Source organism: Herpailurus yagouaroundi, unplaced genomic scaffold, assembly GCF_014898765.1.
Source record: "Herpailurus yagouaroundi ecotype Mexico unplaced genomic scaffold, PumYag 166, whole genome shotgun sequence".
Taxonomy (NCBI): domain Eukaryota; kingdom Metazoa; phylum Chordata; class Mammalia; order Carnivora; family Felidae; genus Herpailurus; species Herpailurus yagouaroundi.
The window spans coordinates 27181514-27201280 of NW_024412407.1; the positions used below are offsets into that span (position 1 = coordinate 27181514).

General features: G+C 40.5%; 2 protein-coding genes across 2 annotated transcripts in view; both read left to right on the forward strand.

Annotated features, from left to right (window-relative positions):
* LOC121038834 (cationic amino acid transporter 3-like) overlaps window positions 1-19767 on the forward strand; it is a 104835-nt gene that overhangs the window by 48829 nt on the left and 36239 nt on the right.
* The window catches only part of LOC121038833 (cationic amino acid transporter 3-like), a 124851-nt gene continuing 109461 nt past the window's right edge, over window positions 4378-19767 (forward strand). Inside the window, exon 1 of the mRNA XM_040488714.1 lies at window positions 4378-5196. The gene's annotated coding sequence lies outside the window, so the exon portion shown is untranslated. The remainder of the gene's footprint in view (window positions 5197-19767) is intronic.

Genomic DNA, 19767 nt, shown 5'->3' on the forward strand with positions numbered 1-19767 from the left:
TGTGTGTGTGTGTGTGTGTGTGTGTGTGTGTGTGTGTGTGTGTGTGTGTTGGGAAAAGTGTGTTAGGGAGGGAGGCAAGGGATGGAGGAGGCAGGGTCTGCTGGAAAGAGGGGCAGAGAGCTTGGGCTGGGATGACCTGGAAAGCCCACTTTCCAGGGGTGGGAATTGATAGTGGTAATATTGGGCAGTAATGTACACTGTACCACAGTGACTCTGGGCTGGGTGGACAAGATGCTGGGAAGTTAGGCTGACATCTCTGGTATGTCCTTATATGCTGTGAGGCTGACTGAGCCTGGGCTGCATAGGCTAGTGAGCCATGGCAGGGGTGGGGGGGTGGCGGGGAATACATCTACCAGGGCCTAGACAGGTGGGGAAGAAGCCTCTTGGGTCAGGAGACAGAAAAAGGGGAGAGGGAGACACAGATGGGGTGTGGAGGGGTAATGGAAACACTGAAGTCTTTGAAACCTTTATCCTGGCTATTCCCCTCACCCACCACTTCCATGGATTAAATTCTGTTTTAAAGCTCAAAGATCTTCAATAAATAATCTGGTTTAGCTTTTTATCTTCAGAGGGTAAGGTATGACTTCCCCACTTCCCAGATGAGGTCTAAACTTGCCCAAGCTCTTCTGGGCAGAGGATGCTGAGAAGGGCCCCAGGAGGCAGGTCTTTTGCCCTCTGTGGAGTAACTTCTCCCTCACACAATAGGCTCCAAGCCTGAGTGCTTCCCAGGGCAGAACCTGCAGGAAGGGGCACCACAGTGCAGTCATTTTATTCTTTGCTATGCCCCTTCCCAGCTCTGTGACTTGAGGCAAGTTACTTAACCTCTCTGAGCCTTAGTTTCATTATCTGTAAAATCGCAGCACTAATACCTGCTTCTGTAGCATGGTACTGAGGATAAAATGAGATTTATGTAAAGATTTATGTGTACATCTATAAATATTTGTAAATCTAAATGTACTAGGCATTTTAAATCATCTACATCTTTGTTATCTTTTCAGCTTATTCTCTCCAGACCTGCTGAGCACATCAACCTCCTGTCTCCCAAGCCCTTTGCACCCCAAGCTTCCGAATCTGGCATTTCCTTGTCTTTGATCTTGCTTTGTATTCTCCATGTCCATGTTAATCCTCCCTTCCATATGTCCCTCAACACTGGAAGGATCTGTTTACAGTATATTATCTTACATGTTTCATTTCTTCTTATTTATTTATTTATTTATTTATTTATTTATTTATTTATGCATGTATGCATGCATGCATGCATGCTCTCCCAGGGTTTCTTGTTTTGTGTGTCTCTCTTCTTACATCCCAGATATGTCTTTTCATCCCTTGGGATGCTTTCCTTCCCCCTGGGCTGGGTTCACAGGGTGAGTCCAAAGAATGGACACTGAGAGGTGCAGATAGGTTGAGATCCAACAGGAGAGGGAGGTTTGGGGGATAGGGCAGCAAACTAGGCTTCTGGATTTGGGGTTCTTTTATAGACTGTGTAATTCTTCAGAATGTTTGCCTAACTAAAGTTTAGGGAGGAATTAACTTCCTAAAGTTTAGAGAGACTATATTTTGTTTCCTGATATGGGACACATCATCTGGAGGTCCATCCCACAGACAGAGAAATAGCAGCTAAGAGAAGGCTTTCCTTTTCCTTTTGGTTGTATATGTGTGTGTAAATGTTTCTCTGGTTCTAGCATTTAACACCCCTACCTCTAAGGAAATCCTTTCCAAATGTATTCTAAATTCCTTTTCCTAAAATTAAGTCCATCTCTTTAGTGGAGGCAGTTTCTCAAGTCCTCTGGTTCAGTGTGTTTCATCAGATGTGTGTCCATGGGGAAGAGGGAGGGTAAAGGGTAGAACTTGGAGAAGAAATGTAATTACCCAGCTCCTGGCTTTAATTACACAGAAGCCCTGGACATTCTGAACTTTATTAAACTTCAAAGTGTCCGTGGGGTGGGATGGACCTGGTGGGTTTTGCTCCATTATCTTTTCTTCAGGACTTTCTGCAAGGTTCCCTCTCTTCTCTCTTTTTTGCTGCTAAGGAGACTCCTTGAGCTCTGGCTATAACCAGACATCTGGCTTTTGGGACATTCAAATATGGTGGTCAGGGAAGGGGGTGGGGAGGACGACTCTCCTTTAGATTGCTTGAGTTAATGTTCTTAGTGTCTCCACTGGCCCTGAGAGGAGATGGAGAAGTCAGGCTTTGCAGTGCCCCAGGAAAGCCTGGGGGAAAAAAAGGCAGAATCGAGCTTGCCATGGCTAGTTGCTTCATCTCAGGTCCATTGAAACCTAGATTCAAGCATGTACACTGGCCTCAAAGTCACTGTTCTCTGCCTCAGTTTCTTCTTTTGTGGGTTTCATATGTATATTTGTGGGAGCCCTTTAGTGAAGAGCTGCTTCAAGGCCTACATCATGACTGTTCAGAAGGTATCTACATTGTTGACCCCAAATTAATGGACAGTCACTAATGTGTTAGTTGCTTATACTTTGCATGGTGCTTATTTAGTTCTCAATGCAGACATCATCCCAGACCTTACCCTCTTCTCACTCTTCTCCATGTGATCCCTAACCGTCCTGTCCCCAGCACTTTCTCCAGAGTTTTTCATCCTTGCCTGCCTGGTGCCTCGGTTTCTCTTTCTCCTTTGCCCCCACTCCCCCTTGCACTGGTTTCCCAAGCTACATTAACTCTGATAAGTTTAGGGGTGGGCCTCAGGGGTCTTTTGATTGCAGCATTTTGGGGGAGAGTAGGGGTGGCAGTTTTCATATCCGTGTAGGGGTTTTCGGATCCCCAGGTTGGCAATGGGAAGGAGTCAGGGGCAGTGATGTCAGCCGCTTCATCCTATCAGCTTCCTGGACACATCTACCACCCAGCAGCACCTGAGAGGGTATGGGGGCTCAACAAGTACCAGGTGAGACTGAAGAGGATCATAAAGCAAATATATGTATTCTCCCTGGCCTGGGTCCCTCCTCCTGCTCCACACCTGCCTCCTTCTCTCTCTTTCTCTTGCTCCCTCCCCCTCCTCCCAGAAACCTTGTGTCCTTCCTTCCTATTTTGCTTCTTTAACCTTCATTTTTGTCAGGCAGATCTGCCTGTCTATAGACCTTTCTGTTTCTCTGACTCCAGACATATTTTGGTCTGAGATTTTCAGAACTGAGTCTACCCTCAGCTCTTCCTTTTGGCTGTCTCCCTCCCTGCTTCCATCTCTCACTCTCTCACGTGTCTCTTGCCATCACACTTTTATGAGTTTCACCTTGTGTGCCTTTTAGTTTCTCCATGCCCATCTCCTGTCTGTCTCCTTTTGGTGTCTCCCCACATCCCTGTTGCCTTTCTTACCCCACCTTTTATCTCTCTTCCTTGCTTCTCTTATCTCTATGTCTTTCAACCTCTTCCCCTATCTCTGGTTCACACCCCTGCCTCTTCACCTCTTCCCTCCTCCAACCCATCAAGGTTCAGATACTTCATGTGAAATCACCTGGAGGGGCCACAACTACCAAGTCACCCCATGATGTACCCCTTTCTCCATGAGAGAATTATGGCCCCATTCTGTGTCCTTTGTATTCCCCAACACTGTACCCATTCTTTTCTTTACCTAGTGATTATTTTGGGGGTCATGCAATTTCTCCCCAGCTACCCACTCTCTATCCAGTAGGCAGTGAGTAGCATAGGGTGAAAGGGGAACATATTGTCATTGGGACCAGATGCAAGGACAGGAAGACCCTCCCCCTACACACTTCGTTCCATCAAGCAGATGCACATCTGGGAAAATCCCAGTCAGAGGAAGGGGAAGGCAGCCTAGAACTATTGGACAGACACAAATCAAACATCCAGATGCTCTCCTCCTACTGTTCTGTTATGGAAGCCATCCTTCAAACCCCTGACTGTCTCCTTTGCCTCTAGGAATTTTAGCTCTGTAGTCCCGGCTGGGCCACACATCCACTACCCAGCCTAGTACCTGGAACAAAAGAAAGAAGTTCTCAATTAGTGCCCTTGGTCCATGCCTACTGAAGATGTGTTAGGGCAGGGTCAATGTGATTTGTAGGTTTTCCTCAGTTGGGGGTTCTTCCTGAGATCTGAATTAATTCTTTCTACTCTAATTTCAGTAATCTCTCTTAGTATAGTTAGTATAGATTTTGTCAGGTAGAGACAAAATCTGCTACCCTTCTCTCCCATCCCTCCACCTCCACCCCAGTGTTTAAGGAACCTAATTTAGGGTTTAATGGAACCTCAGCACTATCAAGTAGAGAGGCAGTGGCATCTCTTTTCCTTTGAGGGATTCTTCGACCCACCATTGGTGCATTCAACCCTCAGTCTCTAAGTAGCACCCCCCCTTCTCTATCTCTGACAAGTCTGCCTCTGTTTGAGGATTAACATTATAGGATGAAGGAGGCACCTTCCTTTGATCACCATTTCAGGGTCTTGGAAGTCTGATGTTATGACTGTCTAGAGCAGGAAGCTCCGTAGGCAGGGACTATATCTTTCATTTATTTCCTCCAGCACAATGCTTAATGCATATTCAGTTAGAATGTGCTATGAACTCTGAATGACTGTCTCAGGAAATCCCTCAGGGTGAAGCTTAAGGCAGCTCTCTTTTAATTTTATTCCTTGAGTGATAGAAAACATGGGTGGGGAGACAGGGATGGATGGTGGTGATAGAGGAAACTAGTAGGAAATTCTGGAAGAGGCAGCTGGGGGTGGGGGGGTGCGGTGCTCCTATCTTTGTTCAAAGAATTGCTGAATGGGCTCTTTAGCTGGATCTGGGACTGGCCTCTGAATCACCACAGGCTGGGCTCCACCTGGCTCCCCCCCCCACCTCCTCCTGCCAATCAGGACTTTCTCCATACCCAGAACCCTAGAGAGTTTATTTACTTCTAAATTCACATCTTTTGCAAACAAAGTCTCCAACGAAGGCCCCCCATTTAAGTCCTCACTCCACCAACGCACCTAGATATGGCTCCACTAGTCTCCCATTGGCTACTCCCAGCTTACCAACAGGACTGCAGCTAATCTATCTAGTGCACCCTTTCCCACCCTTTTCATGTACCCCGCCTCCTCAGTGGCCCCACCTCCTAGAGGGCCTGCCTTCCAGGGCCCCTGCTAAGATCCAATCTAAGTCCTGATTCTGGCTTGCCAAGCTCCTTACCTCTCCCTGGGTTTGACTTGCACTTTCTTCTCAGGTCTTTCCCCTCTGAGGCAGAACAAGTCCATGGGTAAGTGATTTATCCTTTTATAGAGCTGGCAAGAAAATGGAAACAGAGCCAGAGAGGAGGGCTGGGCTTGGAATGCACCTGGCTATGGAAGCCTTGTGGGGTTTCTAGCCCCCATGGCTAGACTGTGGATTGCAGGGTGAAGACCAGAGGCCTTGTGCATTTGGGAAGACAACTAGGTTTGAGGGGTTAGAGTGATTTAGAGCCCTACACTCTGTTCCCCTCCTGACCACTGAGGTTCTCAGCTCTGCTGAGGAAAATATGAGTTAGGGGAGGTTATTCCTTGGTGCTTCTCCTCCAGAGTCCTTCCTACCTCTTTGCCCTGCCCTCCCTCTTGGCCTTTTTTACTGACCTGGTGCAGATCTTGGTTTCTTCATCTTTGTGTTTCCCATAGGGCACAGCACATAGTCTACTTAGACATGTTCTTTGAATGAAGGAAGATTCTTTACCTGACTTTCCTGCCACCTTCATGTTTCTTCACACTTTCTCACTTGATATTCTGAAAGTCTCTGTATCATATCTTCTTAGGGAGAGCATTGGTGTGGACTTTGCAGAAGAGCAGGTCCAGTGTGATAAGGTGGTTCCCCATCACCAAGCTCCAAGCTTAAGGAGCTAGATATCTATTTTTACAGCTGCTGGAGGTATCTCCCTGGCTTTCTTATCTAATTTTAAAAAGTTGTGGTAGGCATTGATTATAGGCTAGTTCAGGTTGTAAGAGGAAAGAATCCTATGTTCCCTTGGGGTGTAGCTGCCTAGTGATCTTTAAAACAATTTATGAAGGCTTTTATGAAGTCTCAAATATATTATGAGTCAATCTTGAATAAACCTTGAAATTTGATGGCTCTGTTCTTTCTCTTTGAATCTGTCAATTTTATGTATATGATAGGCATATTTGTTGATAGAAAAAATGGGGGTGGTCAACACCCCCCAACCACCATGTACATTATGGGCTGTATCCTAACACTAGAGCCAAGAAAACACTTCTGCATGCATGACACCCATTTTACTGATTATGTGTGGCAAATGTTTATTTCTGTGTTGTCTTTATCTTTCCCTCTAGCAGTTCTTGGGCAACTTCTCTCCAGTATCAACTGATACATGTTATATGTTTCCAAAGGCAGATTCTCTTTAACCCTAGTTTAAGCAAAATCATGTGCAAAGGCCAATTTCCTACACCAAGTATCTTCTGAATTGAAAATATGATTTTTGAATCATATTCTTTTGATTTATCCTCATCCATTTTTTCTTTTATTATCACTGAAATCACAAAGCATACTGGAAATAAGAAAAAAAAAAGTAGGGAAGAAGGATAAACAGTGTCCCTTGAAAAGTGTTGGTGGAGGCTCTTTGTTGTAGATTGTGTTTCCTAAGCTGGGGTGAGATAGATGGGTCTTGGTGGAGAAGTGATGTAAATCCATATTTAGATAACAACTCAGGACTTAGAGGCATGATACAACTTTCATGTGACTCAGATGATCTGGTGTCTTCCCTACAACAAACAAAACAATTAACTTTCCAAGAGAGATGGTGACAATGTGGAGCAGCCACCTAGGGATGTGAGAAGAACCAAGCAAAATCTGTTGAGGGAGGACATAAATAAATAGCTTAATCCTTACATGGGAGAGCAGAAGGACACGTTTGAAGATATGAAGGAATATAACCAGAGATAATCGACCTTTCCTAAGACACCTTGTGTGCATTGTATTACTGAGGGTGCATGATGAGAGGAGGTACAAAGAAGAATAAGCCACGGCCTCTGACCACTCACAACTGCTAGTCTGAAAGTGGAGATGGACTGTAGTTATAGTTGGGACCACTGGACAGATTTCTAGATTCTTGCTTACAAGGAAAGGAAGGCTTTGGGGGGAAACCAAAGGTTCCTTGAAAAAAAAAATGAATGTGGATCAGTGTTCATTGTAGACAAAAGGAATCATATGTTACAGCTGTAATTTGGAAAATAAGGTAGAGAGGCATTTGGATTTTCTTCTACTGCTTTCACCTGAGTACTTTTATTAGGTGTTCTCTGTTGACAGGATTAGAGGTTGAGAAAAGGGAGTAGAGAATTGTAGGGAGAAGTAGAGGAAAAATTGTATTTCACTGTTGAAATCAATGTATCACATAATTTTCTAATCCCTTAATTGCACTCCCTTCTCAGATTTTCCCAGCTCTCTGATTCTTGCTTGGAAATTCTAATTCTGATTCTTCCTAGTAGCCCTTCTAGTTTCTGAAGACCTCTAGAAGTAGAAGCTCAGGCTTTTCTGATTTGTCAAGTTCATCATATGTTTTAGAGTGATAGAAATGTTAAGAATTTCTAAAACTGGATTATGACTGAAACTACATCTGTAAATGTGTCAAAATCATGAATGAGAAATATTTCATTTCACTCTGTCTTCTCTACAGTTATCCCAGAGGGACTAAGAAAAGCTGCTTTGTTCACAACCATACAAGAATGATACTAGAAAATATGGAGTCTATACAGCCTCTAGAGAAGCTCTGGATATCTGATTATTTATATAAATAATGGTGCAATGATACTAGTATGATGTCTGCATGTGTCAGGAAATCCATAGGTATTATGGGAAGGAAGCAAAATGTTTTGTTCTATGACTACATAGATTTGGTCTACATCTGGCTGGTTGGATTTGGTCTACATACAGTTGGCCTGGAGCATGTTATTTTTCATCATGATGGGTTTTCACTGACTTGGAATTCTGCCTCTGCCAGACTGGGAGAGGGTTTGAGAGGGGTAGTGCTAGCGGTAGTAATGTAGGTAGGTGAGTTGGAGGAGGTGGCTGTGTTTCTTCTTGGTCTAATGAGCAGACAGTTTGGAGACTGCCATGCTTTCTAGTTCAAATTTTGGTTGCACATAGTAATGTTTACTTGCAGAATTAGGGTTTGCAGCATTATTGAGTGATAATTGAGTAGGTTGTACCTTAAGGATTTTTTATTTTAGAAAGGAATACAAAATCTTCTTCCAGGTAACATGCAAAATGAATACAGAGCAAGGTAAGGTTATAGATGGAGGATGCCTGGTAAGTGATCTGTTTGGTGAAGTTTTTCTCTGAAGACTCTTGGGAGATAAGATTGATATTTATTTTCTTTATTATGAGCTGAATTTGGTTACTTCAGATTTCTTGCCAACTTTTCAGGAAAGCTATGTTTCCCCAGGGAAAAAGTTACACATTTATTACTACTGAAATGGTTTCTCTCTGTTTTCCTCTTCGGTACAGACCAAGACTGAGAATTATTATTATTGTTGTTGTTATTGTTATTACATTTACATCTAGATCTGTATTCATATCTGTAACAAATATTTACCTGGATCTCTTTAGTTTGGCAAGCTGAATTTACTGGTTTAAGGTGTTTTGGAATTTGTTTTGTGTTTTTGGTGGGGGAGCATGGAAGGAAAGCCTGAAAGAGGCTCTAAGCTTTGGATCCTGGCCACACTGAAGATGTAACTTGAACTGATATTTTCCTGGGAAACAGTTACACATATTGCTAGCGTGGGGTAATTTCCACTTCTTCCATGAGGCTTCTCAGGCTCACCCATGGTGCACAAAAGATACTCATTTTTTTTAAATTTAAATTCAAGTTAGTTGACATACAGTGTAGTCTTGGTTTCAGAAGTAAAACCCAGTGATTCAACTCTTACATATGACACCCAGTGCTCACTGCAAAAAGTTTCCTCATTAATGCCCATTACCCATCTAACCATTCTTCCCCCACCCACCTTCCCTCCAGCAACCCTCAGTTTGTTCTCTGTATTTAAGATTCTCTTAAAACCCTCAGTTTGTTCTCTGTATTTAAGATTCTCTTATGGTTTGCCTCCCTGTTTTTATCTTAATTTTTCTTCCCTTCCCCTATGTTTATCTGTTGTGTTTCTCAAATTGCACATGAGTTAGATCTTATGATATCTGTCTTTCTCTGACTGACTTATTTTGCTTATTACACTCTGGTTTCATCCACATTGTTGCAAATGACAAGATTTCATTTGTTTTCATCACCAAGTAGTATTCTATTGTGTGTGCATGTGTGTGTGTGTGCGTGTGTGTGTATATATATACATGTATATATACATATATATGTGTATATGTATACATATGTATGTGTATACATATGTATACACATACACATATACATATACATACACACACACACACATCTTTATCCATTCATCAGTCAGTGGACATTTAGAGCTACAAGAAACAATCCTAAATTTTTTATGGAACCTCAAAAGACCCCAAATAGCTAAAGTAATATTGAAAAAGAAAACCAAAGCTGGAGGCACCACAACTTCAGACTTTAAGCTGTATTACAAAGCTGTAATCATGAAAGCAGTGTAGTGTTGGCACAAAAACAGACACATAGATCTATAGACTAGAATATAGAACCCAGAAATGTGTGTGTGTGTGTGTGTGTGTGTGTGTGTGTGTGTGTGTAAAACCAACTATCTTCAACAAAGCAGAAAAGAGTATTCAGTGTAAAAAAGATAGTCTCTTTAGCAAATGGTGCTGGGACAACTGGATAGCAGCATGCAGAAAAATGAAACTGGACCACTTTCTTACACCATAAACAACAATAAATTCAAAATGGATCAAAGACCGAAATGTGAAATAAGAAACCATCAAAACCATAGATGAGAAAACAAGGAGCAACCTCTTTGACCTCGGCTGCAGCAACTTCTTACTTGACCTGTCTACAGAGGCAAGGGAAATAAAAAGAAAAATAAACTATCGGGACCTCATCAAGTTACTCACTTTCTTGCCGCCAGTGGAAAATGTGGTCCTTCCTACTCTTACCTTCCATCAAGTAGGAAGCCCTCTGTGATCTTGACATGCCCTTGTGTTGACTGTTACTTTTTGCTTTAAATACCCTTCCTAGTTCAGTTTATGTATCTTTTACGTATTTTGGAAAGTTATGAGTTGTTCACAAAAAGCCTCTATTGTACATTCCCAGAGAGTGAATTCTCTTTTTTCCATCATTATCTTGCACTGTGTGTAACCGAGTGCATGATGATTTGGGGGTAATGTTGATTGTGTTGATAATTATGGGGGAATGTTGCATTTCCTTGAGTTCTTTTGCACAAAGAACCAGTGTGGTGCATGGATTTTCTAATTTGGAATTTGTGTATTTATTTATTCTTAGTTGAAATCTGATCTTTAATAAATTGAACCCAGACTTTCTCACTTAGAAACATTTTGTGGTTTCAGCTTGGGAAGCCATCCAATTTCTCACTTTAGACCCTACCCAAGTACATAGAACCCAACTGTGTAATTATTTATAGACAGTACAAGAAAAATGGTAGCAAATACAGGACATTCTTTTCTCTGGGAGCTTACACTATACACTATAAGGGCATTTCATGGATACTTCCTTATTCTCCTGAATGAAGTGAAGTCCTATTCTACACACCAGTCAATGATTTGACTATATTCCCACTCCTCTCTTAAGCAGGTTAGCCTTAAATGTAGTTATTGCAGTTTGAGTATTGTGTCATTTTGCCTAATGTCAAAACACCAGGTGACTTGTTTTCCAAATAAATTACAATGGTGGAAGTAATAAGATTCTGTGTTGTCTGTCTGTTCAGTTGTCTCACCTCAGGGGATGACACTGGTGCAAACCATGATCAGTTGACTTTGGTTACTTCCTTTGTGCTTTAACTTTGTTGTGGTGAAGGAAACTTGGGCCTTAGTTTTTGTGTCAGGTCTCTGACACCACTAAACTGGGCTGTAGATCCTGAGGTACTTCCTTGGCTGTGGCCAGTTAATTCTTTGTACCTCAGGATTCAGCTGGGGAAGGAAAGGCAAGCTGAGGGCATCATCAGGCAGAAACTCTGCTCCTCAGCTCCACCTCGACAAGTACTACTTATATTCTCTAACTGGTCTTTCTTCCAATGCAAAGTTCTACGCCAGTGAGTTTACCACTGGAGATTAGTGAGGGGAGAACAGGGGTCAAAGAGAGCACACTGGAGAGATCATATATCTATTTATAGGTGTGGACAAAGAAGCTTCCAGAAGGAGGGTCATATTGAACAGGGTTTGGAAACAGTTTGTTCTAGGAAAAGAAGGACAATTTATGAGGGCTGCTGCCAATGACAACAAGATGTGCATGTGTGGAGAAAGATTTGTCCTGTTCAAGCAGGAGCCACAGAAAAGTTTAGTAGTAGGAGTAAGTGCTATAAGAACAGTGAAAATAAAACCCTGGAAATACAATCTTAGAAGTTTGGATTTGATACAGAGTAGGAAACTCAGGGGTGTGTGTGTGTGTGTGTGTGTGTGTGTGTGTGTGTGTGTGTGTGTTTAAAACTTAAACAAAGTGTTATTTTTTCCAGGAGGGTAGAGAATAGTCACACTTCAGTTACCTGCTGAATGTAGTGATCAGGAAGAATGTGAATTAGGGCTTTATCCTACTTCAAAAGCAGCACTCTCTGATGGCTGCTGGGTGAATCTGAGTGACAGCTGTGAGGATCTCATTGTTCAGAGTTACAAAATTTATGGACTGAGAGGGGGTATCAGGGAGTATGGCATGAGGCTGGCCCTAGATATGCAGTATTTGAAAGCCATAGAAACCTACTAGGTAGGGTCTAGTGTGGACAAGGTGCTAAATGTCTAAGTGACTTCATGTCAGCTGAATTGAATTTAGGGTAAGGTTGGTGATCCCCAAATATATGAAACTAATGAATTCACTTGGAATTTCTTAGATTTATTACAAATTTTTATGCAATTTCCCTGAAAAATATCAGGATTCCTAAAGGCTAGTTTGTTAATTCCTTTATTTCTGGACATATTTGGGGTTTTCTTCCTATTGAAACTAACATATAGAGGCAATCCTTTATCTTTTCTGTTGATCTTCCTATACTTACAGCATGTTCAGAATACTGATTATTCCTTACCTTAAGTTATTCATTAATAATTTATGGGCCCAGCACGCTTCCACTGCGCGACTCTGCTCCGCGATTCATTAATAATTTAAAAAAAATAATGAGGATATCAAAAAATAGACAAGGAGGTCTTACCGATACCTGATGTCCATTGGTCTTTGTGATTCTTTCTATTGGTGACTAATAAATACTAACATACTCTGTGCTGGGAGCTCAGAGTTGGTCACAAATAAGGGGCAAAATGGGTAATATATATTATACTAGGCCAGGTCTCTGGTTGTCAACAACCAAGCCAGAATGATCAATCTGACATAACTAAAATCCTTTTCACTAGAATCACCCTGCTATTTTAGCTCTGGAATGGGGTTAATAATATTTTGGAGTGACTGGGCTAGCTGTAATTTTTCTGGTACTTGTTCTTGTGGATTAAGGATAAACAGAAAATTGCCATTCTCTGGAAACCATTCCCAGTCTATTTTGATTGGAAGCCAAGACTGGAGAACAAATGGCCAGGTGAATTAGGAAGCTTAAAAACATTTTTTTAAAACTATCCTCATTAAACTGACACCTGCTTCCTACCCTCCTTTGTCCCAGTTGGGGCTGTTCTTTATGACATATTTTTTCCTAATGGTGGAAGCTGGTAGCATCTGGAAGCCACAGATGTTGGCTGAGGTTTGGGAAGGGCAAACCTATAGTTATTTAGGTTATCAGGAAAATTGTAACCATCTTTCTGCCATTGAGCTCCCATTTTAGAAAATGTCTGCTCCCCACCCCATCTTCCTTTACATAATGAGAATCAAGGTTTCATTATTTTCTCTAACACTCTCTAACTGCACTACTGATAGATCTTTTTGTTCTTAAGTATGAGGCAGTGACCAGAAAATATTTGGAATAGAATGATAAAGAAATAGGATTATGAAAGAAGTCTCAGGAGGGGGACTTATATTTGCCATTTAGGGATCTATTATCCTCTATTTCCACTAAGCCCTAAACAAATGGGCATGGGCTGAAGTTTCAGGCAGGAATTACAATTAGCTGTAAAATCATATCTGGGAACTATTGCAGTAGGCTAAGGGATGCTTTGGCATCTCTCTTGGCATCTAAAAGAATAGTCTGGAGACATTTTGGCCCTAGATTAGGTTTGGATTTCAGCAAGACATGGTTTAGATGTAGCTTTCAGATTTAATGGTCCCGGTAATTCTAACTCTGTCCCATAAGTATGTATTTGAGAGGAGAAGGAAGACATTGGCATAGGGTAACCTGGGCACAAAAATAAGAACTGGGTCAAATATTCCCTTAATAGCCATGCCCTAGAGTCTTGATTCTTTGTGGAGGTAGGGTGCTGCCTTTGAAGTAACAAAGAGCCAAGTTCATATTCCAAGTTCAAATACTGGCTATATGAGCTGGGTACAGTTCTCTCAGTCTCTCAGCCTTTAAAGTAGAATAATAATACCTATGCCATTGGGCTGTTATTGGGATAAATGTGTACATTACTCACAGCTCAACAAATCTGGTTCTTTTCTTACCCTCTCTCCATATATCTCTAAACCTTGCACATATACATCATACCCCTATTTGCCAGATACCATTTTTCTCTGCCTTCAGCCTCTGCACATGTTTCCCAATGCCTCCAGATTTCAAGTCTAGGGATTTGGTTTATTAGTTTGTGTTAATTCCACGAAATGACAATAAGACTATGGAATTTTTACAACCATACTAACATGAGCCAAGATTGTGATTTCTTTCCAGGCATTTTTCTTTCTGACAATTTTGGTTGTATATCAAAGACAAGGGAGTTCTATATTACCTACTATTCTGATATAAAGGTCCTGATTTGTGGCTAGAACATTCTGGGTAGGAATTGGCTCCAACCAAAGGTGATGACAAGCTTGTTTGTAAAGGACATTCAGAGAAGGAGAATCCATAACACTTACTGCTCAGACATTCTTTTATTCCTCCTACCTTTTTAGATTGAAAATATCAAACCTACAGAATGTTGCAAGAATAGTATAATTAACACCCATTTGTCTTTTACCAAGATTGAGCAACTGTTAACACTTTGACATATTTGTTTGCCTACTCTAATGGTGTGTGTGTGTGTGTGTGTGTGTGTGTGTGTGTGTGTGTGTGTGTGTAAAATATGATCCTTATTCAGTTTACTAACTGTGCATTTTTAGGTAGAATGTTTCTCCCTGATTCAGGTTCAATCCAGGGTTTTGCATTGCATTTCATTGTCACGTCTCTTTATTCTCCTTTAATCTGCAACAGTCCCTCAGCCTGTCATTCCTTATATGGACAGTTTTCAACAGCACAGGTGAGTTCTTTCATAGAAAGTGAACTTTCTGTAGAAAGTGTTTGTAGACTGATCATTTTTATCATCAGATTCAGGTTACACATTCAGGGCACAAATATTACATAAGAACATGTTAAAGACAATGAGTGCCATATAGGAAGGGAACATGCATTTTTCCTCCACATTGTGCTTGTAATATCAAACGCTAGTATGGGCAATTGGAAGGTGCCTAATATTTTTTGAATGAATGAATGAACGAATGAATGACCCAAGACTTTCACTGCCATTTAGGTCTATTATTTTTTTATACTTGAGAAAAGAAGGAAGAGCAGACTTCTCCTATATCCTAGTCCTGTTTTATCATATGTTTGAAGAGTTAAAGGTAACCTGGGACCTCTGTAATGATCTCACAGAGAGAGGAAATGAGATGAGACTATGATGTAAGGCAAGCTGTGGAGTCTCTACCCTGGGGGTGGGTGGTGATGATACTATGTTGAGAGTGGAAGATGAATAAGGTGATCCTCAGCTGGAGAGTAACACAGCACACAAAATCTAGGAGTGCATGGCCTGTTTCCTTGCTGAGAAAAATTAGTTATTTATGTTTCCATATTTTACTATACTTCCCTTCACTAACCCCCATTTGAATCCTAAGACTGTCATAGTGAATATCGATTTCTGCTTCCTCCTTTCCCATCAGGGATAACCCATAATTCTCTCCTTCTCTACCCTACATCTCCCCCACTTCCCACACATGCAAGGTGTATTTTCTAACATTTATAAACAGTGGTTTTTGGCCATTCTCTCCACCCTATTTGTTATTGAGGATGTGTATAACTCCTCGGACTTCTCATTTTGATGTAGAGCTTTCATTCCTGTCCTGAGGGGAAGTGAAATTATGACGGGTACTCTATGCCTCTCAGAAATGTGGTTTCAGGCTTTCTTTGTGGGCCATCTCTCTTCAGCTCTGAGCACCTCAGACATTTCTGACTGTCCTTCCTGAGGCATCTGGGGCTTGGGACTATATTCCTCTATTTAATTCTGCAAGGCTTTGTGAGTGCCTGATGCACATGGTTCCTGTCCCCTTTCTGAGAGTCCATCTACCCCTGTCTTTGCAGTCCTTAATTTAACCTAGATCTAGAAAACAAACTCCCTTTATGTGCATGTCAGCTCTTGATTATCTATAGTACGGTGGGAAAAAAAAAAAAACTAAAAGAGTGAATGACACTAAAATGACTTTTGTTTGATATATTTTTTTAACGTTTATTTATTATTTTTGGGACAGAGAGAGACAGAGCATGAACGGGGGAGGGGCAGAGAGAGAGGGAGACACAGAATCGGAAACAGGCTCCAGGCTCTGAGCCATCAGCCCAGAGCCCGACGCGGGGCTCGAACTCACGGACCGCAAGATCGTGACCTGGCTGAAGTCGGACGCTTAACAGACTGCGCCACCCAGGTGCCCCTTTTGTTTGATATTTAAGTGATGGACTCCTGCCTAGAGATACTCTAGAAAGTGAACAGCTTCCGTGAAAACAGTCTGTCACATTATTCTTCCATAGGTGGCTATATGGTATCTCTGATTTGGCATGTAGAGACAGGCAGAGGCAAGAACACAGCTTATTCAGCCCTCATGGTGTTGTCAGAAGCCCCAGACCTCTATTGAGAACTCTGCAAAACTTGTCTCCACACCTTGTTTTCAAACTCTGGAGGAGGCCTTTCCCTAGCCTGAGAACACAGTACTTAGTTCACAGAACAGGAAAATCAGTGGGCAACCTATGAATCTATCACTTTTTCTAGGGTTTCCATCTCACCCAGAGTCAAACAGCCAAAGTCCTCACAGTAACTCTCAGACCCTACCTGAAGGATCAGGCTTCCTGCTTTCTCTCTGGCCTCATCCCCTACTGCTACCCCCTCACTCACTCTGTCCTGGCCCACAGGCCTCCTTTTTATTCTTCAAAATAACCTCTTAGTATCACTTCACACCCGTTAAGGTGACCGCTATTAAAAAAAAGTCAGAGGATAACAAGTGTTGGCGAGGAAGTAGAGAAAGTGGGACACTTTTGCACTGCTGGAAGTATGATGATTTCTCAAAAAATTACCTACACAATTACCATATGATCCAGCAATCCCACTTCTAGGTATACAGCCCAAAGAATTGAAGGCAGGGACTCGAAAAGATATTTTCAAACCCATGTTCATAATAGCATTACTCAAAACTGCCAAAAGGTGAAATAACCCACATGCCTACCAGTGGATGGATGCATAAGCAAGGTGTGGGATATATATACAATGTAATATTATTCATCCTTACAGAGGAAGGACATTATGACACATATTACAATTAATGAACCTTCAATATATTATGCTAAGTGAAATAAGCTGGCCACAAAAGGAAAATATTGCATGAATCCACTTATGTAAAGGAAGCCCATTTCAACACCCAGACCAAAACACACCTAGCATCTCTAATCGTTTATTTGATTTGTGTGTGTGTGTGTGTTGTTTTTAATATTATAATAATATTTTTTTAATTTAAATTTGGTGAGCTCTTTATAGATTTTGGATACTAGCCCTTTGTCCGATATGTCATTTGCAAATATCTTTTCCCATTCCGTTGGTTGTCTTTTAGTTTTGTTGATTGTTTCCTTTGCTGTGCAGAAGCTTTTTATCTTCACGAGGTCCCAATAGTTCATTTTTGCTTTTAATTCCCTCACCTTTGGGGATGTATCAAGTAAGAAATTGCTGCAGCTGAGGTCAGAGAGGTCTTTTCCTGCTTTCTCCTCTAGGGTTTTGATGGTTTCCTGTCTCACATTCAGGTCATTTATCCATTTTGAGTTTATTTTTGTGAATGATGTAAGAAAATGGTCTAGTTTCATTCTTCTGCATGTTGCTGTCCAGTTCTCCCAGCACCATTTGTTAAAGAGACTGTCTTTTTTCCATTGGATGTTCTTTCCTGCTTTGTCAAAGATTAGTTGGCCATACTTTGTGGGTCTAGTTCTGGGGTTTCTATTCTATTCCATTGGTCTATGTGTCTGTTTTTATGCCAATACCATTCTGTCTTGATGTAAATCATCCTCATTTTGAAAGATAGCCAAAGAAAGACTAATTCTCTTGAAAAACAACCCAATTTTAACAAAATTGGCCTAATAAGTTACATAAGCTCAGCAAGAATAGTGATTGACCTTATAGATTCTTTCAAACGTGCTTTGCTTGAACTTTTCATAAGGGATCTCTAGATTGAACTTTCAATAGCCTCTCAAGGACAGAAGCCAAGACACATACCTACCATCAGACTTGCCTACAATACCTGTAGTTTTGGATGAATTCCTCTTCTTGAGGTCCCTCAAATATACAGAAGTTTCCTGCACCTTCCAGGAAGTGACATTCTTTCCTCACCTGGTAAGGCTGCCTGGAGCTCCATAAGCAAGGTATCTGGCCAACATTTCCAAGGGGCTTTATTGGCTCCATAAAGTCAACCTTAGTTCCTTTAAGCTGTCTGGTCATATCTGAGTCTGCACATGTCTCTCTCAAACATGACATTCTAATCAAAGCCTTGGTAAAGTAACCAATTTTTCCAATGGTGTCTTGTTACAAGGAGAGTACACTCTTATTAAAGTTATGTAAACAACTGCAATTGCCATGAAAGAAAGACCACTCACAGTTTCTGAACTCTGGAGGGTTCAGTTAGAGAGAAATTTAAACGTTTCAATTTGTTCACAAGAATATTTTGTCATGTTTCTGTAAGTCATAGATACCTTAAGAGAAAGTTTCCTTAAATCTTGAAAAGCCAACATTAGAGAATCAGCAATGTTTCAAAGGAGAGTCCTAAAAACTATAACCATATTCCTCATTTCATTCAATCCCACATTACTAATACTTGTTCTGTTTGAATGCAGCTTTTCCATTAGTACCAGAAAGTATTAACCACTTTAGTTTTATGATTTTAAAGATATCAAAATCTTGTATTTGTCAAAAGTTCTTTTCAATAATCTCATTGACAGCGAAACACATTTTTCAAGAGCTCAAAACAATAAGTGACAAGATTCAAAAATAGACATGATTCAAGATCTGCTGAAAATTCACTAACAATACAGTTGACAAGAAAATCTTGTCATTTCTGTGACACACAACATTATAATTACTTGAATGTCAAGTGTTGACTCTATACCAGGGCATATTATAACTTCAGAAATTCAATATATTTTCTAGAGAAGTTCTAGCATATGCCCATAGAGTACAACCTAAGAAGGTTTATCATCATTTTGTTGTATGATGCTTCCCATATAATTTAACATAAAAAATGAACAAGCCTAATTAGTGGAAAAGGTTTCATTTAGAATGCAAATCTTGGGAAGTTTGTTCAAAACCTCAGAAAGTTCAAAGCACATATCTAAATAGGATTACAAATCATTGAAAAACTTAGTATTTAATTATGTATTTAACCAAACTGGCAGTAAGAGAGTCTACGGAAGTCTATAGTTGTTAGCAAATCTTAGCTCCTTTAGTACTGAAAAGACTTAGATCTCTTAAGTAATAAAAGATCCAATAAAACAAAACATAGAAAGCTTGGTTTTCTGAGGAAACAAAGAAAAGAAAAAACAACAACTTTGTTTACAATTCTTTTTTTTCTTTTTTTTTTCTTTTTAAAATTTTACATCCAAATTAGTTAGCATATAGTGCAATAATGATTTCAGGAGTAGATTTCTTAGTGCCCCTTACCCATTTAGCCTGTCCTGTCTCTTACAACACCTCCAGTAACCCCCAGTTTGTTCTCCAAATTTGAGTCTCTTCTGTTTTGCCCCCTGCCTGTTTTTATATTATTTTTGTTTCCCTTCCCTTATGTTCATCTGTTTTGTCTCTTAAAGTCCTCATATGAGTTAAGTCATATGATTTTTGTCTTTCTCTGACTGACTAATTTCACTTAGCATAAAAAGCTTCTGCACAGTGAAGGAAACAATCAGCAAACCTAAAAGGCAACCGACAGAATGGGGGAAGATATTTGCAAATGATATATCAGATAAAGGTTTAGTATCCAAAATCTATAAAGAACTTATCAAACTCAACACCCAAAAAACAAATAATCCAGTGAAGAAATAGACAAAATACATGAATGGACACTTCTCCAGAGAAGACCTCCAGATGGCCAACCGACACATGAAAAAATGTTTACAATTCTTTAGCAAAAGCAGACCAACAATCCAAGAAAACTTTGTCTTTTATTTTATTTATTTATTTATTTATTTATTTATTTATTTATTTATTTTTAAAAATTTACATCCAAATTAGTTAGCATATAGTGCAAAAATAATTTCAGGAGTAGACAAGGAGGGTGACAAAACAGAAGAGACTCATAAATATGGAGAACAAACTGAAAACTTTGTCTTTTAACAGAGAGTAAAGCATA